Source organism: Zingiber officinale, chromosome 2B, assembly GCF_018446385.1.
Source record: "Zingiber officinale cultivar Zhangliang chromosome 2B, Zo_v1.1, whole genome shotgun sequence".
Taxonomy (NCBI): Eukaryota; Viridiplantae; Streptophyta; class Magnoliopsida; order Zingiberales; family Zingiberaceae; genus Zingiber; species Zingiber officinale.
Genome location: NC_055989.1, coordinates 124,681,242 through 124,702,634, shown reverse-complemented (window position 1 = coordinate 124,702,634; position 21,393 = coordinate 124,681,242).

Here is a 21,393-nt window from a genome sequence, read left to right as displayed (position 1 = left end):
TAAAGTTAGTAGTCCAGTAGCGCTCCACCCTCACAGACTAGTAGGGAGGAGGGTGGGGCATTACAAGTTGGTATCAGAGCAGTTTTTATTCTCCAGTATCATACATCAGCACCAGCCTTGCCGTCTTCAAGTAAGAAAGTATTTAAGAATTCTTTTATTTAGTACGCTTTTCCTTATTATTGATAGTATAGAGAAATCCTAGAAATATTTGCTTATAAGTGCAAAAGTGAAATTTCTTCTATGTTTTTGTATATATGCCTAGGAAGAATAAAGACGATTTCAATTTTTCCTCTTTCTACATAACTAGATGTCAAGGAGGGGACGTCCCCGTACAGCTCGTACTGAGGACCGAGCACAGGAGAACGAAGAGCCCAGAACAACTCAACCAAATCTCTTTGAAGTTGTTGCTCAATTCCAGAGACAAGTGGCAGAGCAGCAACAAGTGATCGTCAATCTGATGGCGAATCGGCAGCCAATCCCTCCCACTCCCCCAACTATTAATGTGGAGACCCCAGTGGTGACTGAAGTTCCACCAGCTGCCCTGGAAGTCACCACAGTACCTAAAAGATAAGAAGCATATCTGAGTGGCTAAAGCTGAAGCCAGAAAGCTTCTTAGGCACGACTGAGCCCTGGGATGCCCAGGCTTGGTTCAAGACACTAGAGAGCATAATGGAGTTTCTTGATTGGCCAGAAGTCGAGAAGGTCAAGTGTGCCTCCTTCTGCCTATCTGGAGATGCTCGTATGTGGTGGGAGAGAGTTAAGAGCAAGAGAGCAATCAATCAGATGAGCTGGGCTGACTTCGAGACAAGTTTCACGAAGAATTCTTCCGTCAACGGATCACCAATAAACATTATGAGGAATTTTTAGAATTCAGACAAGGCGAACTGCCAGTAGAAGAAGCAGTCAAAAGGTTCAATAGGCTAGCTCGTCTCTGCCCAGAGCTAGTAAGTACAGAGAAAGAATGAGTCAGACTGATGCTCTGAATGTTGAGACCAGAAATAACACTTAATGTGAGTAGTGGAACTCACCGGCCACAAACTGGTGAAGAGCTGGTCAGCAGGGCACTAGTCGCTGAGCACTATCTGAACAGCATCAAGGCACAACAAGCGCAACGCAAGCCAGTTAAGATAGAAGATAAGACAGTGAGGAAACAGAGACCCTAGTCAAGTGATCAGAATTGGAAGGTCAAGGGTAACAAAAGGGAACAATGGAATTCAGGAGGTAGCCAAGAGGGAGGTCCAACAAACAAGCAGACCAATTTTCCTCCCTGTCCTAAGTGTGGGAGAGCACATCCAGGAGCCTGTCTTTTGGGTACGATCAGATGTTATTCATGTGGCCAAGAAGGACATCTAGCTAAAGCATGTCCTAACAAGTTTAAGACACCTCAGCAACAGTCAGTGCAATATGGAGGCAAGCCTGCACAGTTATACCACATGACAACATCACTAGAGAGACCCTATCTCAATCAAGGAAGGTTGGAAGCCCCACCCGTTCCAATCGATGCCAGAGTATTTTCTCTCACTAAGGAAGAAGCTGCCGGTGCCCCCACGGTAGTCACAGGTCAAATAACTATCCTTTAGCATTTAGCTACCATCTTATTTGACACTGAGGCTACTCACTCTTTTGTGTCAATTTCTTTTGCCCAAACTTAACAAGTACCCACAGCCCAGAATTATTCTAAGTTCGAGGACGAACTTTTTATAAGGTACGGGGAATTGTAACAACTCAAATTTCCTCATTTCAAGTCCTAATGGTAATTAAAAATATTTAAAAATGCTTTAGAAATATTCTAGAGATTTTTAGAAATTTTTAGAGTATTTTTATGCAATTTTTGGAGTTCGTTTGGTATTTTTACCAAAAGAAACAAGTTGCAAAAAAATAAAGAAATTAAGCCGAGGTTCGAACCTGAGACCTCCGGTTAAGCAAAGCCTTTAGTTGTCTCGGCTGACCAGGAACCCAGCAGGGCCGTGTTGATTAAAGAAGGAGCAGAAATATTTTAAGTAGTAGTAGTTAAACAGAAAATAATTGGGTATAAAAAGGTTCGGCTGAGGATTCGAAGCCGCGACTTCCGACCGTTCCAAGTCTTAAGCGGTTTCGGCTAGCGAAGCGTTCACCAGGTGTTTCGTGAACAAATTAATAACGAATTGGTCTTAAGCCATAACAGAAATACTAAGTTATAAAAAGGGATAAGTTAGGAGAGGGTTTTATTTTCGTGACCTAAAGTTCCTCTTCCTCCTCTCGCACACGGCGTCTCAGTTTGGGCGGAAACGAAGCCAAGGCTAGGGCTTCGTCTCCGGCGGCCGGTCAAGGGGAGTTTTCGTGGGTTTGTCACCAATTTGAGACCTTCTCGTCGAGGAGGACTCGTGAGCACGAAGAAGGGGCCGAGATCTCAAGCCTTCCGAAACCATAGAAGTCCTTCTTGTTCGGTTGTGAGTCCAAGAAGCAAGGTAAGTTGCTTCTCACCTGCAGTAAGAGTAGTTTTGGAGCTTTGTTTCACTCCTTACCATCCACAGTATGCTCTTTTGTTTCGGATTGTGTTTGTGCCGAATTTATGCTTGCTAGGGATTTAGTTCCTTCTTGTTTCGGATCATGTTGTGTAGAATTTAGGGTGCTAGAGCGTTAAGAGTAGTTCCGAGATTTACTTGTTGCTTTGTAGTTATGTTGTAGCATGCTTAAAAAGGATTCGCTTGCTCCTTTTGTTGGTGCAACATCCCTCAGGTCAAGGTTGACCTGTTTGACCAAGCTGAGTCTTGGTTTGAGTTTAGATGTTTGACAATAAGAAATTGATTGAAGAAGAGTCAAGTAGGTCAAGGTTGACCGAATACTTGACTGGGAAGTCCTAACTGGGATGTTAGGTAGAATGGAAGTCCTGGTGAGTGAAGCCAGGCAGAAGGAAAGTCCTAGTGAGTGAAGCTAGGCGGATAGAAAACCCTAGTGAGTGAAGCTAGGTGAAAGTCCTGGTGAGTGAAGCCAGGTGAAAGCCCTAGTGAGTGAAGCTAGGCAGATGGAAAACCCTAGTGAGTGAAGCTAGGTGAAAGCCACGTGAGTGAAGCCGGGATGGATCAAGGATGATCGGACATCCGGTCTGTCCAAGTAGGTCAAAGGATTGTTGGATACTTGGCACGAGGAAATACAGATAGGTCAAAGGATTGACGGACATCGATGGAAGTCCAAGTAGGTCAAGGGAGTGACCGGATACTTGGCATGAATAGAAAAGTCCAAGTGGGTCAAAGGGATTGACCGGACACTTGGTGGGAAGTCCTAGCAGGTCAAGGGTGACGGATGCTAGGCATGGTGTACCAACAGGTCAAGGTTGACCGGGTGTTGGTTTGGTGACTAAAGCTTCTCCCAATCGATCACTGGATCGATCGAAAGCCTCTCTAGCGAACAGAGCCCTCCGGATCAATCCGTGGATCGATTCAGATATCCCAATCGATCGGTGGATCGATTGGGAGACGGCGATGTTGCGCGATAAGCGCTGGATCGATCCATGGATCGATCCAGGAGATTCCCGAGAGCAGAGGCGCTCTGGATCGATCCGGATCGATCCAAAGCCTCCCGATCGATTGGGAACATTCGAATCGATCGGGATCCGACCGTTGGCGTCGATAAAGGCCGCAGGCGCACATTTCCTTCGGTATCTCTTCTCCGATTCACCGGATCCTCGCCAGCTCCTCCACAGCACTCTCAAGCTCAAGATCGCCAGTTCTTGAAGGTTCTTGGAGGCTCTTCCAAGTCAAGAGGCGGATCAAAGCAAGAAGAAGAAACTAGGGTTAGGGTTTGTGCTTTCATTGTAAGCTTGTAAGCTTGTATTTCTTTACTACCCTTTCTTCTTCTTGTATTGAGAGTCTTGTAGGGCTTCTCCGCCCTTGGTAGTTACCATAAAGGAGAGTTTCATTAGTGGAGGGTGTGTGCGTTGGTGTGGATCCTTGGACTAGTCACCTCTTGTGAGGTGGATACCAAGTAAACCAACCGTGTTAGCGTTGTGTGATTGTTTCTTTGTATTTCCGCTGCACATCTTTGAAGAAACAAGCAACGCCGAGCAACGAGCGAACGCGACGAGCTATTCAGTATTCACCCCCCCTCTAGCTACTTTTGGTCCTAACACGTGGTATCAGAGCAAGGCCGCTCTTCACCGGAATCATCACCGGAAGGGTCAAGCATAACAAGAAAAGCTAGAGGGTGAAGAAGTTGAAGCAAATTCATCAAAAGTCAAAGATTTCAAGAAGCTCAACTTCAAGATGCAACTCCAAGATGGACTTGGATTTGACACAAGGGTGGCTCCACCGTACACTTCCACAAGCTTCGATTCTTGGAAATCAAGAATCGAAAATTTTCTTATGATGGAGATAGAGCAATGGTTTGCTCTAATGGAAGGCTTCAAGGCTCCAAGAAATTCAAAGGGCAAAGTTCTCAAGAGGAGCAAGTGGAGCCAAGAGCAAGTCCAAAGGTGCGAGGCCAATGACAAAGTGACCAAGCTTTTGGTCAATTTATTGCCAAGCACCATCCTTTGCAAAATTGGAGAATTTGAAGATGCAAAGGAATTATGGAGCAAATTGGCCAAGCTTCATGAAGAGATCCCCTCCACTGTACAAGAGCAAGAAGTATCCATAGAGGGTGACTCTTTGGAGAAGACCAAGAGGAGGACTTCGAGGTTGAGAGATGTTCAACCTCCGAAGAAGAGGAAATCCAAGAAGCTTCATCCTCAAGGGAATGTAACGAAGGGAACAAGGAGGGAGCATACTCCTTGTTTCATATTCAAGAAGATGAAGCCTCCACCTCTAGGATTGAGGGGGAGCAATCCTTGGTGACGCCGGATCAAAAAGAAGGAGAAACTTCTACATCCGGGTCAAGAGACGAAGAGGAGGAAGAAGATTCTACCTCCACAAGTCAAGAAAAATCAATTGGAGGAGAATCAAGGTCCGATCAAGAGGAAGCTTCTACCTCCGGATCCAAAGGAAAAGATGCCACCCCTACAAGCAAAGGTATAAATATTTCAATTAATAATAAAAATCATATTATATGCTTTGAGTGTAGGGAACACGGGCACTACAAGAGCAAGTGCCCTAAATTGGCCAAGAAGAAGGGCCAAGTGGCACAAAAAGGCAAGGTGAAGCCCAAGGAGATCATCCCCAACACAAAGAAGAGCAAGGAGCATATTATATGCTTCTCTTGCAATCAAAAGGGGCATTACCGAAGTCAATGCCCCAAGGGGAAGAAGGTGGTCAAGGCTCAAGGAGGCACTAGTCAAGGGGGAGCCTCCAAGGTAAAGAGGAAGGTATCTTTTATTGAGCCTACCCCTTTACATTATGGTAAAAAGCATGATAGTTCTAGTTTTTTATCATTTTAATGCAATTTACCATAAGAATAGGAAGCATGAGGGCTTTAAGGAAAAGCATGTGGCCCTACATGCCAAAACTATCCAACCTAAGGTTAGGAAGGTAGATGGACACTTGGGCAAGAACACTAAGGATAATAGATACAAGCCCAAAAACAAAAATGCTCATGGGTGTAATGAAAAATCAAAATCTAAGGATTTAATGATAGAAAATCAAGTCTTGAGATCAAGACTTGATAAAATGGAAAAGACCCTAAAAAGGATGGAAAATATCCTAAAAGGGCAAAATGAGCATAACCTAGGTTTAGGGGTACAAAAGCCATCAAATGGCCATAGAGGTTTGGGATACAAACTCAAAGCAAAAAGGGATGTGCCTAGTTATCATAGGGTTCCATATAGCTATGGAACAAACCCTAAGTCTAGAGGTCAAGTCAAAGATACAAGGGAAGATATCCCTAGAAGTATCTTTGCAACCAAAGTGACTAAGACTTCTAAGAAGTCTAAGAAAGTCACTAACAAGGTCACAAGGGAGGCTATCCCTAGAGTTGACCTAGAAAATGTGACCAAGGCTTCTAAGAAGCCCAACAAGGTCACTAGGAAGGTATCTAGGGAAGTTATCCCTAGTGAGTACCTAGAGCATCCAAGGAGCACCAATAGGTGTTGGGTTCCTAGGAGCATTTTCTCTACCCCATAAATGGGTTAGAGAGTGTCAACTCCGATTAGTAGGGTAGTTAACCCAACTTTGAGGAAATTGACACTCAAGGAGCATTTTCAAGGTTTTGTTAACCTTTGAAAATGAAATGGAATTATTATTTACTCCTTGAACGAGTAAAATGTGCCTAATGATGGAAGAATTGATTTTAATCTTAAATGGCACATATTGGGAAATTCATAAGAACTACCAAGTTGGGATTTTGGCATGTTCTTAGGAAATTTAAGGCAATCCAGGCCTTAATTTAAAGGTGCTACTCTTGTGGAAAAATGAAATATGCCAACATTTGAGGATATGCTTATTTTCATTTGGCATACATTAATCAAGGGAATTAGAAATGCCAATTTAGGCTTTGGCACTTTCTTGAAGCACTTTAGGGCAATCTAGGTTTAAGTTGTAAGTTAAGCTAAGATTTTAAGGATACTTAGATAGTTAATCTAGGTATATTTTATTTAGGCTAAATCTTGCCATGATTGTTTGCCTATCATATGCCATGACATCATGTCTATTTTTGCATTCATGTTTTATTATGCAAAATCCAAAAAATACCATGTCATGACATTCATACATCATGTAGTTATAGGAATCTTTCTTTTGAAAGTTATTTTATTTTGATGTATGCCATAACATTATCATGCATTAGTTTAATTCCTTGTAATTAAGGACAAATGACATTTAACAGCACGTATTAACGAGTGACATCTTAGGTGGATGTCTAATATCTCTAAAATGCCTAGATAGATATGCATGATCCCTAGTTTAGGGCAAAACCAAAATCTACATCTCGCAAAGACTATAAGGTGACTTGTATGTGTTTTAGTGCATATTAGATACAAGTGAGATGTTTGGATGATGAACAAAGCTCAAGATGTTGATTCAGTGTATTCTTTTGAGTTTTTAGGTTCATCAAAACACATAGTTATGTGTTTTCCCATCATTGGGAAAGCTAATGTACAAGACATGTGCATTATGCCCAAGGAACATGATGGGATATTGGTTTTGAAAATGTTTTCAAAAATGATTTTGGAAAACCTTGGTGAAGGCTATCTTTTGATAGTAATCACCATTAAATAGTTAGACACAAACTTGAAGAAAACGCTAAAGTTTTAGCAAGTTTTCAAGCTTGTGTCAATCTTTGAAAATATAATGTATTTTCATAGAAAACTATTTTTCCATGATTAAGTATGCCCTAAATAATGTCTACACGAAATTTCACGATTTTTGGATTTTTGTAGAATTTTCTAGGGGTTTCTGAAGTTGACTGAAATGGAATTTCAGCAACTATCAGAGCTCCGATCGATCCATGGATCGATTGGAGTGCCTGAATCGATCCGTGGATCGATTCGGAAGGCATGTCTCCCGCGAGCAGAAGCTCGCTGGATCGATCAGCCGATCGATCCAGGGAGTCTGAATCGATCAGTGGATCGATTCAGAAAGGTTCAATCGATTGGAACCCAACTCCAATCGATCCAAGTTGCTGATTTTTGGCTGGGAAGGCCTGATTTCAGCATCTTTGAACCTCTTTGAGTCTAGGTAACCATTCCAAACTCCTAAAATACATTTGTATACATACAAATGTATGTATTTGAACCTCAAGGATGTTTTCATGTGAAAACAAGGATGGATTGGTTAAGGAAGGCTTCATTGAAGTTTATGTTGAGGTTTGTTTCAAATTTTGAGTATTTGAACCTCAAAACTTCTAAATTTGGGTTTCCTAAAGGTTTAGGGATTCCAAGTCATTGTTGGTGCAATGACAGAAGTTACAACCATGTCTTTAGGGGGAGGGACTCTTTAAAGACATGAAAAATTATTTTTCATGAACCTTGGAAGGTGGTTAACCTTCTTTAAAGAAAATGCTCATGTATGAGCTTTTGAACTTGAAATGGGGAGTGGATATCCTCATTATTTCAAGTGGGAACTCAAGTGGTTAGAAAATGCTCAAGGTTGGGTATTTGTCTACATTGAGGGAGAAGTTAAGGATAAATGAAGGGTATGGGACCTTCATTATCGTGTTGATCACGACGAATGATGTTGTGAACAACGATGAGCAACCCTTCAGGGGGAGAGTCGTCAACAAATGGATTTGTTGATGTGTACACAAACTTGGGGCATGGGTTGATGTGTGCCCAAAGATGGGTTGATGTGTGCCAATAGGGGGAGAATGAAAGGACCTGTGAATGGGTGTAAGTTAGGCTTTCATTACCTAGAGGGAGTGTGCCCTCTTAGGGGGAGAATGAAGAGCTTAATTTATGTGTTCATTACCTAGTGGCATGAAGATTGAGGCTATAGGATTAGCCTAACTTACATGTGGTATTGTAAGTGTTATTGTGGTATTGTCAAACATCAAAAAGGGGGAGATTGTTGGTGCAACATCCCTCAGGTCAAGGTTGACCTGGTTGACCAAGCTGAGTCTTGGTTTGAGTTTAGATGTTTGACAATAAGAAATTGATTGAAGAAGAGTCAAGTAGGTCAAGGTTGACCGGATACTTGACTGGGAAGTCCTAACTGGGATGTTAGGTAGAATGGAAGTCCTGGTGAGTGAAGCCAGGTGAAAGTCCTAGTGAGTGAAGCTAGGCGGATTGAAAACCCTAGTGAGTGAAGCTAGGTGAAAGTCCCGGTGAGTGAGCCGGTGAAAGCCCTAGTGAGTGAAGCTAGGTAGATGGAAAACCCTAGTGAGTGAAGCTAGGTGAAAGCCCAGTGAGTGAAGCCGGGCAGGAAAAATCAGATGGATCGAGGATGATCGGACATCCGGTCCAGTAGGTCAAAGGATTGATGGATACTTGGCACGAGGAAATCCAGATGGTCAAAGGGATTGACCGACATCCGATGGAAGTCCAAGTAGGTCAAGGAGTGACCGGATACTTGGCATGAATAGAAAAGTCCAAGTGGGTCAAAGGTTGACCGGACACTTGGTGGGAAGTCCTAGCAGGTCAAGGGTGACCGGATGCTAGGCATGGTGTACCAACAGGTCAAGGTTGATGGGTGTTGGTTTGGTAGGCTTGGGACTTGGTTTGGGCAAAACCAACTTTGGATCGATCGATGGATCGATCCAAGCCTTCTGTGCTCTCCTGCGGATCGATCCGTGGATCGATTCGGATGTCCCAATCGATCGGTGGATCGATTGGGACGCTGCTATTTCGGCTCGGATCGATCCATGGATCGATCCGAGTTTCTGAGCAGGCGCTGGATCGATCCGTGGATCGATCCAAAGCCTCCGATCGATTGGGAACATTCGAATCGATCGGGATCCGCCGTTAGCGTCGATAAAGGCATGCGCACGATTCCTTGGTATCTCTTCTCGATTCACTCGGATCCTCGCGACTCCTCCGGCCTCTCAAGCTCAAGATCGCGGTTCTTGAAGGTTCTTGGAGGCTCTTCCAAGTCAAGAGGCGGATCAAAGCAAGAAGAAGAAACTAGGGTTAGGGTTTGTGCTTTCATTGTAAGCTTGTAAGCTTGTATTTCTTTACTACCCTTTCTTCTTCTTGTATTGAGAGTCTTGTAGGGCTTCTCCGCCCTTGGTAGTTACCATAAAGGAGAGTTTCATTAGTGGAGGGTGTGTGCGTTGGTGTTGATCCTTGGACTAGTCACCTCTTGTGAGGTGGATACCAAGTAAACCAACCGTGTTAGCGTTGTGTGATTGTTTCTTTGTATTTCCGCTGCACATCTTTGAAGAAACAAGCAACGCCGAGCAACGAGCGAACGCGACGAGCTATTCACCCCCCCCCTCTAGCTACTTTTGGTCCTAACACCTTTGTGTTCTGTTGTAGCATGCTTAAAGAGGATTCAACCGTGTGGTTTAATAGTATGAACAGTTAGTTTAAGAATAGTTTTTTTTAGCATGGTTGCAGATTTAGTTCTTTTCGGTACAATGCAAGTTCAGATTTCGGAATATGCTGTTATGGACTGGAATTTGCAGATTTCGATTTAGTTTTCCTCTTGGCTTCGAAATATGTTGTAAAGAATAGAGATTTGTTGTGGGCTAAGGGAAATTCTGAGATTTGTCATCTCTTTTCATTTCTGCAGTAGTTAGTTGAAGGAATTCTGTGCCCTATAATAAAGAAACCTAGAGTTCGCTTATATGTGGAATATAGGTACCCTATTAAACTCTTTAGGGGTGGATGAATAGTTCTTTAAAGCTGACGTGCAGTGTAGGTTGTGCTCTGATAGGGGTAAGATCAAGTTTTTTAGTATGCAATCAGAATCTCCTTTGTTTTGTTAGCAGTAATTAGGCATGAACAACTCGTAGTAGAAGTGTAGAGTTATTCTTTTGCTGAATTGATAAGCATGTACAGTTTCTCTTTAGTATGTAGTTCAGATTTTGTTAAACATTAGTGCAGATTTCTATTAAGCTTTAGTGCAGATTTCTGTTAAGCTTTAGTGCAGATTTTGTTAAGCATTAGTGCAGATTTCTGTTAAGCATTAGTGCAGATTTATGTTAAGCATTGGTGCAGATTTTTAATATGCATTGCAAATTTTTAATATGCATTGCAGTGCAGATTTTTCATTAAGCATTTCAGTTCCAGATTTTGAGTTCCCTATCAGTATTTTGAGTTTAAGAAAAGTATAAGAAAGATAAAGGAAAGAAAGAAAAAGGCCAAGGCCTTAAGTAGATCCCAAAGTCAAGACTTTAGGGATTTTGGCACACAAGGTGCTTGTTAAAATGGCAAGGCATTTAAAGAAGAAGTAATTAAGATATTTTACTTTGAAAGGCTAGTACCCGACTTCCGAGGTTGTCGTTAAACAAATCCATGTGACCAATTCCGAGGTCTTTGCCCTGGTAAGACCGAGGTCTTTACCCTCGTAGGACTGGTGGGTCGCTACCCCAATTTCTATTAGGGAGCGCGCTTTGGTACTAAGCCTGGGCCCAAGAAGAGTTTGATTATTATTTTGAAGTATTAAAGTATAAGTTTTTAAACAAGTAAAATAAGCTTCACATAAGTTTAAAATTCAGCAAGTTTAGTTTTCTTGTATGCTGACATGTTGTTTAGATTTGCTTACATGTTTAGTATTTCAGTATGCTATGTTTCTTTTGTTGTTAGATGAGCATGAGTAGTATCTTCTTTTGAGCATTCAGTTTCTAGATTTCTTCCAGTCACATGCATATTCGAGTTTTGTGAGTTAGATAGCGCTTACTAAGCAATTTTGCTTATAGTTGCATTTTTCCTCTTACTATAGATAAAGGAAAGGAAAAGCTATAGCAAAGGAAGGCGACAAGGAGGTGCGGATGGATATGTGATGCCTGGACTATAGAAGCCTTGAGAATTAGTTTAAAGTTCATGAAGATTTTATGTTTTAGAACACTTCCTTTTAATTATTATGAACATTAGTTTCATTATTTGAGTGGTATGATTGTTGCACGCATGATCAGGTTTATGTATATTTTGTTTAGCATGTTCAGATTGATGTATATATTTAGTTGTGAACATAAGTTTGAGTAGTATGTATAGATGAGTCATTTAGTCTTCCGCTGCCAGTTAATTGCATGTTTTGAGTGTTTAGAGAGTTTTAAGTATAGATATTTTCATGTGAGCAACATTAGTTAAGATTGTTGGTCCCTTTGGAGGCCGGCAAGAGGGGAGGGGTGAATTGTCCTACAAAATAAAACTCGAACCTCGGATTTCAATTATATAATGAACACTTGTAATAAATAAATAAAAGAGACTAAGTAAAGAAAAGCAGACACCAGAGTTTTACTTGGGTTGCAATCAGGGGATTGCTAATCCAAGGAATGTAAGCGCACTATCTGATTCTCCTCTGGGCGGAGTAGCCTCTTTACAACGTTGATAGCACAAATGAAAAGAACAGAATTGAAAGCACAGAAGGAATTGATTACAGGTGAGTTCTAATGATCTGTGCAAACCAGTGCTATATTTATAGCACTGGTCGGGGCGCCCTGGGGGGATAAAACTTTATCCCCTAACGTTCAGATCGAGTTTGACTCGATCTAGTCAAAAACCTCGTTCCGGGCGCCCCGGATGGTTCCGGGCGCCCAGGACCCCAAAAGTCAACTCTGGTTGACTTTTTCCGTCCGGTCGCTCCGCTTCGGTTCAGCTCGTCTAGGTCCGGGTCTTCTGTTCCGGCTCCACTAGCTTGGGTGATCTCGGCCATCCGGAATAGGGCTCACCCGAACCCATGTTCCGGCCTTCTCCTCGAGCAGCCTTCCTTCCGGGTTTCTCGTCCCTCGAACGCTGCGCACGTTCTTCTCGTCCACCGGTGTACTCTTCCGCGGTCACCTCGTCCCTCGGACGCACCGAGCCCGTCGGCTCTCTCCCGTGCCGTCCTTCTCACTAGCCGCGTCTTCCGCTCGACTTCCTGTGTTCCTAAGCTCCTGCACAGTTAGACACAAGGGTTAAACAAACGCAGGACCTAACTTAGCTTGTTTGATCACATCAAAACACCTTGGGGTTCCAACAATCTCCCCCTTTTTGATGTGAGCAACCCAAGTTAAGTTAGGGTAACCATATGCAATAAAAACAATTTTTATTCAAATAAGTCCAAATATTTTTCAATTGAAAAATTATAGTACCTCCCCCTAGACTTAACATACTTCTCCCCCTTTGATCACATAAAATTTGGGGTTATAAACAAGTCTAAGGTCAATTCAAACATGAACTTTCAAGTGTAAAATAATGTCTAAGTAAATACACTCTTCAGAATTTTTTGTTCGAAAAAAAATATTTTTCAGATAAGAACAGTCATAAGTGTTAAAAAATTGAAGTTTTAAAACTTATCTCAGCATTTCCCAAAAAAAAAAATTCTAAGTGAATATTCATAAGAAACAATTCTAAGTCAATTTTTTTTTTAAAAAAAATGATAAGGCAATATTATAAAAAAACTCTAAGTTTACTTTTATAAAAAATCTAAGTCAATTTTCATAAAAATTTCTAAGATAATAAAAAATTTCTAAGTTAAGTTAAATTTTTTTTAAAAATATTTTCTAACACAAATTGAATAACTCTTTTAAAGCATTAAGTAATTTAAATTAATACTTTTTCAGTTAATCAATTAAACTTTTCATTTCGATACTTGGTTTCCAGGTCGTGGCGAGGCACTAGGCCTTCTTGGTTATTGGAGCAACAACCACTTCCTTAGACAAAGCCTCATAAAGAAATTAGTTGTTTAATTTCCTTGCTGAAAATGCTAAGTCTAATTTTAATTTTAAATTAAATAGGTTTTTGTAACCCAATAGAGGTTCCTACCTACAGGATTGACCAAGTATTTCCTAGGTATATAGATTTTTGATATATTTCTAATTTGACTTTGATGAAATCTATAATACCAATTTAAACATTTATAATTTCTAAAAGTAGAAATATTTGAACAATTAGATTTTTTCAATATTTCTATTTCTTCTTTTAGTTTTTCATTTTCAATTTTCAATTTTTCAAAATCCTCTATAAGACATGATTTTGCCAAAATTCTCTTTGTTTCTAAAATTTCATTTTCTAATTTGGCATTTTTATTTTCTAATTTATACATGGATTTAGTCATAGATTTGATACCAAAGTAAAGTTCATCAGGGGGTAAGAGGCATACCTCACTTACCATATCAGACTTGAAGCCTGAATCTCCTCCTGCTTCGCTACTTCCATCTGAGGTCGCTCCCCCTTCATCGATGCTGGGTTCTGATGTACTTTGTCCTTCGTGGCTTGCCATCAGTGCAATCCCCGCATATTCTTGAGCTTCTGATTCAGATGAAGAAGTGTCATCCCAAGTTGCTATTAGGTTGTGTTTCTTGGGTGTCTTCATTTTGACCTTCTTGAGTTCTGGGCAGTCTTCTCTTAGGTGTCCCTCCTTCTGACACTGGTTGCACCGTACCTTTCTTCTACCTTTTTGATTCTTTTTATTCTGCATTTTAAATTTATTAGATCTAAAAACTTTTTAAAGTTTCTTACCATGTACGCTTCTTGATCATCTTCGGAGTCTGACTCGGGTTCATCCGTATTGGTTGCGTTCAGCGCCATAGTCTGGGTTGTGTCCTTTGATATCTCTGCATATTTAGTTTCGTGTAATTCAAGGGTAGAAAATAACTCTTCTAAAGTACTTACCTCCAGGTCTTTTGAGATGTAGTAAGCATCGACGATTGATGTCCACTCCGGAGTTCTTGGAAACGCGTTGAGCGCGTAGCGTATAGTGTCTCGGTTTGTTACCGTTTCACTAAGGTTTTTGAGACCAGTAGCTAGTTCTTTTACCTTTGCATGTAGACCGGCTACTTTCTCACCTTTCTCCAGACGGATATTCATCAGTTTGTTGCGGAGGATGTCCCTTCTAGCGAGCTTTGCTTCGGACGTGCCTTCGTGGAGTTCCAAGAACTTCTCCCAAAGTTCTTTAGCAGATAAATAGTTTCTGATGCGGTTGACCTCTTGAGGCGGTAACACGCTCAGCAGGTGATGTTCCACACGGCTGTTTGCTATCGACTCATTCTGCTCCTTCTTTGTCCAATCGCTCTCTTCTTTTTCTTTTCCATCTTTATCTATTGGAGCTAAAAAACCATATTTCATAATAAACCGAATTTCAAAATCTGTTTTTAGGAATACCTCCATACGACGCTTCCAGTCTGCGAAGTTCCCCTCGAATTTTGGTGGGACGATGCTTGGTCCGGCCATCTTGTTGCTTCGATCGACGGTTAGTCCTCCTGAAGCGAACCTTGCTCTGATACCATTTGTTGGTCCCTTTGAAGGCCGGCAAGAGGGGAGGGGTGAATTTCCCTACAAAATAAAACTCGAACCTTTCTCGGATTTCAGCTATATAATGAACACTTGTAATAAATAAATAAAAGAGACTAAGTAAAGAAAAGCAGACACCAGAGTTTTACTTGGTTTGCAATCAGGGGATTGCTAATCCAAGGAATGTAAGTGCACTATCTGATTCTCCTCTGGGCGGAGTAACCTCTTTACAACGTTGACAGCACAAATGAAAAGAACAGAATTGAAAGCACAGAAGGAATTGATTACAGGTGAGTTCTACTGATCTGTGCAAACCAGTGCTATATTTATAGCACTGGTCGGGGCGCCCCGAAGGGGTTCCGGGCGCCCTGGGGGATAAAACTTTATCCCCCAACGTTCAGATCGAGATTGACTCGATCTGGTCAAAAACCTCGTTCCGAGCACCCCGGAGGGTTCCGGGCGCCCCGGATGGTTCCGGGCACCCCGGATGGTTCCGGGCACCCCGGACCCCAAAAGTCAACTCTGGTTGACTTTTTCTGTCCGGTCGCTCCGCTTCGGTTCAGCTCATCTCGGTCCGGGTCTTCTGTTCCGGCTCTACTAGCTTGGGTGATCTCGGCCATCCGGAATAGGGCTCACCCGAACCCATGTTCCGGCCTTCTCCTCGAGCAGCCTTCCTTCCCGGTATCTCGTCCCTCGAACGCCGCACACGTTCTTCTCGTCCACCGGTGTACTCTTCCGCGGTCACCTCGTCCCTCGGACGTACCGAGCCCGTCAGCTCTCTCCCGTGCCGTCCTTCTCGCTAGCCGCGTCTTCCGCTCGACTTCCTGTGTTCCTAAGCTCCTGCACACTTAGACACAAGGGTTAAACAAACGCAGGACCTAACTTAGCTTGTTTGATCACATCAAAACACCTTGGGGTTCCAACAAAGATAAGTTAGTAGACCAGTAGCGCTCCACCCTCACAGACTAGTAGTGAGGAGGGTGGGGTATTCGCGCCAGCTATCCGGTCAGCCCGTTAACCTAGCTGGACTTCGTGCCAAACGTCCAGTCAGTCTGTCGACCCGTTTGGACTTAATGCAAGCTATCCGGTCGACCCGTTGACCTAGCTGGACTTCCTGCCAGACATCCGGTCAGCCCGTCGACCTGTCTGGACTTCGTGCCAGCTATTCGATCGACCCGTTGACCTAGCTGAACTTCGTGCCAGACATCCGGTCAGTCCGTCGACCTGTCTGGACTTCTCCTGCACACTCGGTCAGAGTGTTAGATCAACAACAAAACTAACTTAACTTATTTTGTCATTCATCAAAACCTGGGTTCGACTGTTAGTGCTAACCGCACCAACATTCTCCCCCTTTTTTATGGATTGACAACTTGGTTAAGTTAGTGTAAAATGCAAGTAAAATAAGCATTAACAGGTTTTTAAGTTAGTTTTTATTTTTAATTTGTTTTAGCTAACTTAATCACCTAACCCTCCCCCTTTGGCATTCATCAAATACAAGCATGGATCAAGTAATCATAAATAAAAAAAAATACAAGCATAAGTCAGATTAACTTGGGGGAGTTTAAATAATTAAAGATTTTGCTTTAAAAATATCTCTGAACCTTTTCAAAATAGCTGAGTTATGAAAAACTAGTTAATTTTGTAAAATAGCTAAGTTTTGAAACATACTTCTCAAACATAAGTGTTATAAAGATAATTTTATAAAACTCATTTTGCAAAAATCCAGATTGATAGTAAAGTTAAGTAAAACTTTAAGCTGAATCCAATTTTCAAAACTGATTTTAGAAAATTTAGCTTTTAACTTTTCAAAGTTTAAGTAAAAATCTAATTATCAAATTAAGTTTTGAATCTAATGATCAATTTTTAACTCTAAGTTAGACCCATTGTTTAAGTTTAACTTTTAAAGCCATGTAAAAAGTTTTTAAGATCCAAATCTTGTAAAAACTTAGTTTTATGAAAGATAGTTTTTCAGAGATAACTCTTTAAAAATTGAGTTGGTAGAGTTCAACTTTCAAATTAACTTTTCAAAACTAAGTAAGATCTAATTTTCAAAGTCAATTTTTAAAACTAATTTAGATCTAATTTTCAACACTAAGTTAGATGTAATTTTCAAAACTAATTTTGTAAAATTTTCAATAACTTTTTAAGATCTAAGTCTTTTAAAAATAACTTAGTTTTTATAAGAGTTAGTTTTCAAATATAGGTTTACCAAATTATATTTGCAAAAATAAGTTAGATTTTTCAAACACATTGAAAATATTTTCACAAAACTAATTTCAGAATAAAGGAAAAATAAGTATGAAATCAGTTAATTCTACCCCTGAACTTGACATAATTTTTTAAGTAAATCCAACTTTAGTAAGATAATTTTGAAAAGTAGTTTTGAAAAAAAAATTAAAGATAAGCTTTGTAGAATTGATCAAATTTCCAGAAAGAAGTTTTTTTGCAAGTTTAAAACATTATAAGTTTTATAAAGGCAAACGTAAAATTTTCAAGTCAAATTTCAAAATTAATTTGTATTTAAATTTCAAACTAGGTTTGAACTTGAAGCACTTCTTCAACAAATTAAGTTATTTTTAATAAAGTAAAAATAGATATTTAATTAATTCCTCCCCCTGAATTTGATACTTCCCTTGACTTTATTACTCTCCTTAATTTATTTTTCCCCCTTAAGTTAACACTAAGGTTTGGGTATATTAATGTTCAAAGCCTTATCATCTTTTTATTTACATAAGTATCTCTATATACTTGGTATAATTGATTATTTAAGTTTAATTAATCAATTATTCTAAAATTAATTAATTTTAGATTCAGGTCCTTAAACTATAGTTTAAGGTTAAATAAGATAACTTGTTATTAATTCAATAATAATTAATCATTATCAATAATTTATCGATTAAATTTTACTTGATTCAATAATTTAATACTTATTAAAACAATTTAAATTTCGAATTAATTGATTGAGTTGATTTAATGAAAGTGCTAGTTATAATTTTAGCTATTCATTATTTCCATTTAAGTAGGATTAACTTAGTTTAAAGTTAGCATTAATTTGAAGTTGAATTTATTAAAGGTATTAAACATAGCTAAGGTTCAATTTGAATCAATCGTCAATAATGATAAATTATGATTTAATCATATTTTGATTAACGTTAAAATTAAGATTTATTGAGTTAAATTAAGGTTAAGAATTAATTAACTGTTTAGTGTAGGTTAAAGTTAATTTTTGAAGTTCTTACTTCAATTTTTCACTTATTAAGTATTTAATTAAGTTTATAATCTTAAGTTAATCAAATTTTAATTATTTGTTAATAACATCATTAAGGTTTAGTTTAACATATTCTAATGTAATTTAATTAAATTATTTAATTTTATTTTATTAAACTTTATGTTTACTTGAAATGTTTTTTAAATTAATTTTTTTTAAAAAAATCATTTAAGTAAAAATAATTTTTTTAAGCTAAAAAGGATTTTTAATATAATTTTTGAAGAGGATTTAAGTTTAATTTTAATTGTAAATTTTAAATTAAGTTTAAATTTTAAGTGATAAACTTAAATTAACTTTAAAATTTTAATGTTAAGTTTTAAAGTTTTTTTACTTAAAATGCATAGTTTTTTTTATAAATGATTTTTAAAAGAATAAATTTTAAAGTAGTTTTTAAACTTTTAAAATTATTTTTAAAAGATTTTTTTAAATTAATTTTTAAAAAATTTTAAATTAATTTTTGAAAGAATAAAATGATTTTTAAAAGTTTTAAAATAATTTTTAAAAGTTTTTAAAATAATTTTTAAAAGAATTTTGATAATGATTTTTAAAAGTTTTAAAATAATTTTAAAAATATTTTTTAAAATGAGTTTAAAACTTTTAAAAATAATTTGAAAATGATTTTGAATTTTTTTTAAAGGAATTTTTAAAATGATTTTGTAAAGTTTTTTTTAAAAGAATTTTTAAAATTTTTAAAAGAATTTTTAAAATGACTTTTAAAGTTTTTAAAATGATTTTTAAAGTTTTTTAAAATGATTTATAAAGTTTTTAAAATGATTTGAAAAATAATTTTTTAATGTTTTTTAAAATGATTTTTAAAAGAATTTTTTAAAATAATTTTTAAAGAGTTTTAAAAATAATTTTTAATGTTTCTAAAATGATTTTTAAAAAATTTTTAGAAGGATTTTTAAAATTATTTTTAAAAGGATTTTTTAAAATGATTTTAAATAATTTTTTAAAAGAATTTTTAAAAGCATTTTTAAAATTATTTATAAATGATATTTAAAAGAATTTTTCGAAGGATTTTTAAAATGATTTTTAAAATTTTTTAAAAGAATTTTTAATAGTGTTTTTAAAATGATTTTTAAAAGATTTTTTAAAAATAATTTTTAAAAGAATTTTTAATTAATTTTAAAATGATTTTAAAGTAATTTTTAAAGAATTTTTAAAATAGTTTTTTTTAAATAATTTTTTAAAAAAATTTTCCTAGAATTTTTAAGATAGTTAAAGTAATTTTTAAAAGGATTTTTTTTTTAAAATAATTTTTTTTAAAGATTTTTTTTTAAATAATTTTTAAAAGATTTTAAAACAAATTTAAAATAATTTGAATTTAAATTTTCAATTGCATTTAATTTGATATGGTTTAGCTTAATTTTAATTAGATCTAATTTAATTTTAATTAGACTTAATTTAATTTGGTTTGATTCGATTCGATTTGATTTGGTTCGATTCTATTTGAAGTCCTTAGTCATCTCACCCGATCTTGGTTTTCAATCTGGGAATTCTATAATTTTGTAAGATGAATTAGGTTCAATTTTAGGGTTTGGTTTAATTTTGTGTTAGATTCAGGTTTAGCTTTGGACTCAATAAATAGGCATTCTTTGGATAAAGTTCTGGGCTATGGTGAGTCATTTGGACATCATTAAAGTAACCATGCCTTCGAGGTTTTTCCAAATAGTCCTATCCACTGAACTTAATACAAAACCTTGGTCTAACTAGTTAGGATTCGTAAGGGGTAGCTTCGGCTAGTTCCACTTAGCCAAATGTACCAGGTCGAAGTCATATCTTCCTAGACTTGCATAGACTAAGCTTCCCTAACGTACTATCATCCAAAACTTCACCAATACCGTGGGTCAAGTTAAACTCGGTATCCTTTTTAACTAGTCCTAATTACCCTGCCGGGTAGGTTTGTTTGGATTACCCTGTCGGGTAGGTTAGTTTTGGAGGTGCCAACTATTCTGGAGCCTCCCCTGAATTATTGTCTTTAATTTTAAGATTTTTGTATGATTCAAGTTAGTTTTTGTTAAGATTTAATGTTTAATTTGTAATTTAAATTTAAGGTTTTAATTTTGAATTAATTAAATTGGTCAAATTATCTTTCTTTAAACGAGTATATTTAATATTTAAATTTTCTTTCAATTTTAATTTTATTAAGTTAATTGAATTATCTTTCTTTAATAGATTATTGTTAATGTTTAAGTTTTTATTAATTTTTAAATTTGAATTAATTAAATTATTTGAATTATATTTCCTTAAAGGTTTATCTTTTATCCTTTCATTAATTGTTAATTTTGAATTTTCTAGATTATCTTCGTTTAATATGTTATCTTTAACATTTTGTTTTAAGTCTGTTAAATTTAGCTTTGATTTTATCAAAATGTTTGATTTTATCCTTATATTTTCTTTTCCTTTTAAGTTGATATGATTAGTTGAATTTATTAGATAAATCTTATTTTTAAAACTTAATTTTTTGTTAATTAAATTATCTTGGGTTTGGATAGGATTTTTCAAATTGATATTGTCTAGATTATTAAACAATTTATTAATTTTATCCAGATCAATATTGACCTTATCATCATTATTATTTGAATTTTCAGATTTGCTTAGGTTTAAATTTGAATTTTTAGGGTTATTAATTATTTTCAGATTTTTTAAATTTTCTAAATTAATTAGATTTGTTTTATCAGAAAATATCCTAGGGGTATTTTTGCAAGTATTGTCAGCTACACTATTTGCACAGATATTTTCAGAAATATCAAAATTAACTAACCTCGAGCGCAACCCCTAATTCAGTAGACTTTTCTGTTGGATCTGACTCAAGTTTGGATTCGATTTCGACTTGATCGTCTAACTCCAATGGCTCATCGTGAAGTTTGATCAACTGGGTCCAAAGCTCATATGCATTCTTGTACTTTTCTAGTCTGCATAAAACATTGTTAGGTAAAACATCACAAATAATTTTACTTACATTTTTGTTCAGTTCCGAGTCCTGAGAAGGTTTTCTCAATATTAGCACATTATCGAAATCTAAGTTTCCTAAGAAACATTCTATTAATCGCGTCTAGTAGTTGAAATCTTGATCGTATGGTGGTGATTCGTGGGGGTTTCGTCCTTCTTGAAGAGACATTGGTCTTGCACACAAGGAAACAGAGAAAAAGTCCCAAGACTTGGTCTTGGATTAGCAGTGTGGGAGAAAAAAATATAGTATTTCACTATTTTTGAAAAAAATAATAAAATATTATTAAAATATTAAAAAAATATTATTTCAAAATTTTGAAAATATAATATTTTGTCAATACTGAACAATGGTGAAAAGATGATGATGTATTTTTCAAAAATAGTTTTGGAGGGAAAAAAATGAAAGGCGTAAAGAGAACTTGTTGGAATACCACTTGTTGAACACCCCCTTTGC